The sequence below is a fragment of the Otolemur garnettii genome, unplaced genomic scaffold (genome assembly GCF_000181295.1).
Source record: "Otolemur garnettii isolate 467f Iridium unplaced genomic scaffold, OtoGar3 scaffold00256, whole genome shotgun sequence".
Lineage (NCBI taxonomy): Eukaryota > Metazoa > Chordata > Mammalia > Primates > Galagidae > Otolemur > Otolemur garnettii.
The window spans coordinates 880,824-883,455 of record NW_003852651.1 but is presented as its reverse complement, the minus strand read 5'-3'; the positions used below and the strand labels follow the sequence as shown (position 1 = coordinate 883,455).

The 2,632-nt window shown below is 35.6% G+C and overlaps 1 non-coding gene across 1 annotated transcript; it reads left to right on the top strand.

Annotated features, from left to right (window-relative positions):
• The first annotated feature begins 343 nt into the window (after positions 1-343).
• On the top strand, positions 344-507 carry LOC111722456. The gene has a single exon (XR_002771250.1). It is a non-coding gene; the product is annotated as a U1 spliceosomal RNA (small nuclear RNA).
• The last annotated feature ends 2,125 nt before the right edge of the window (positions 508-2,632 follow it).

Genomic DNA, 2,632 nt, shown 5'->3' with positions numbered 1-2,632 from the left:
CCTAGGACCTCTGAGAAGAAATGAACCTGGTATCTGCCCAAAAGGAAGAAGGTGAAAGGGTAAAATATAGGGAGGAAAAATATCTAATACCTTAAAATATTATCTCAATGTTGGCAAAGATTTTTTAATCTTTGGACACAAAAAGTACTAACCATAAAAGGAAATCATTGATAAATTGGACTCAATTAAAATAAAGAACTATCTTATGTGGTAGGGGAGATACTGTGATTACAAAGGTGGTTTTCCAAGATGAAGAACTATCTTATGTGGCAGGGGAGATACTGTGATTACAAAGGTAGTTTTCCCAAGCTTATGAAATATGAAGCTTATGAAAATAAAGAACTATCTTATGTGGTAGGGGAGATACTGTGATTACAATGATGGTTTTTCAAAGATGAAGCTTATCAATTGCACTGCAGATGTGGTGACCCCTGTGATTTCTACAAATATGGGAAATTTGACTATCTAATTTGTAGTAGTGGGGGACAATATTAATGCTTTCCTCTAATTAAAAAAAATAAAATAAAATAAAGAATTGTTGTGCATCAAAAGCTACTGTTAAGAGCGTGAATAGGGAAGACAAAGAGATAATTGAAATACATATATCCAACAAAGGATTTGCATCCAGAATTCATAATGAAGTTCTACAAATCACAGAAAAGCAAATAATCCAATAAAAATGATTTAAATTTAGTGTTTCATAAAAGAAGACATCCAAATGGCCAATAAACTTGTAAAAGAAAAACAAATGTCCAATAAACATATGAATATTTGTTCAACTAAATTAAGTCATTGTGAAAATGAAAATTAAAATCATAATGCAATACCACTACACACCTACCAGTATGGTTAAAATGAGAAAGATTGACATACCAGGTGTTGGCAAAGATGTGGAACACATTTACCAGAGAAACATAAAATTCTACAATCACTTTGTAAAACTGACAATAACTATTAGAGCATTCTATGGGCCAGCAATTCCAGGAGAAATGCATACATATGTTCATAGAAGAGTGGATTTTGTTGATGTTGTTGTTGTTGTTATTGTTTGGGAGGATTGTTTGATTTTTTCTACTTATTTTTTAACTTTATTCAAATTAATATGAGGGTACAATATTTAGGTTACATCGTTCTTACTTCCAGGGCAAAGTTCCATTTGTACACGAGCCTCTCACCCAGGGGTTGTGTTATACACCCTCACAATGTGCACAGTGGGTGAGATCCTGCCTCATGACCTTTTGTTTCTTCATTTTTGAGACAGAGTCTCAGTCTGTCACCCTGGGTAGAGTGTAGTGACATCTTAGCTCATAGCAACCTCAAACTCTTGGGCTTGAGCAATCCTCTTGCCTCAGCTCCTTAGTAGCTTGAACTATAGGTGCCTGGCACAACACCCAGCTAATTTTTTTTTCACTTTTTGGTAGAGATGGGTCTGTTTCTTGCTCAGGCTAGTGTTGAACTCCTGAACTCAAGCCATCTACCTGCCTCAGCCTCCCAGACTGCTGGGATTACAGGCATAAGCCACCTCACCCAGCTCATAGAAGAATGTTTATGGCAGCCCTACTCATAAGAGCTCCAAATTTGAAACTACTTAAATGCTCATTAGCAGTAAAATTAATAAAGTGTAGGACATGCATACAATGGAATAACACACAGAAATAAGAATGAATAAACTATTTCTACATGAAACAACATGAAATCTTTCACAAACACAATGTCTAGTGAAAGAAACCAGACATACTGTATGATTCGATTTATATAAAGTTCTACACACTTAATCTTAGTCAAAAGGCTGAGAAGCGATAAAAGTTCTAAAAGAGGTAAAAAATTAACCTTTGGTCTTAGAAATCGGTAGATTGGTTATCTTTGAGATGAATAGTGGCTGGGAGAGCACATGAGGAGGGCTTCTGGGGAACTGATCATGTTACATTTTGGAATCTGGGTGCTGGTTACATGAATGTATTTTATTTATCAAAATTCATTAATCTTTACACTTAAGAGTTGTGTGTATATAATGTTTCAATTTACCTAAAATGTATCCAGTCACATTGAACTTGCAAGTCTGAGGGCCAGACTCTGAAATGTGAATCACCAATGTATCCAATGCCACCAGGAAGCTACTTATGTACCATCCTTATACTCCTTTACTAACTTTTACCTAAAATGTATAGCACTACATTTTACCTGCTAGTCTGAGGGCCAAACTCTGAAATGTAATTCAACAACATAACCAAGTCCACCCTGAAGTTTCTTAAGTCCCACCCTTCTACGCTTTCTGGTGAAATCCCTATACAGCTTTCCCTGAAACAGAGAGGACTCAGCAAAATTTCTTCCATTGAGTTCTTTAACTGGAATTATGAGCACGTAGTATGTAGGTTTTCATGAAGTGTTGTGGTCTGCCACTTACTGGGAAATTTACTCCATCCCTACATCAGCTGGAAATAAGGGACACCAACTAGTTTGAATCTACTTGCCCAACTTCACTTGATTAATCCCATCCACCCCTCAGGCAAATTGAAAATATTTTTCTGCTATTCCTTTTTTTCTCATTCTCCAGATTCTCAATTCATATCCCTAACTAAATAGGAAATACAAATGTTAATGCTTTTATAAAAATTATGCATGTTTTTTATAC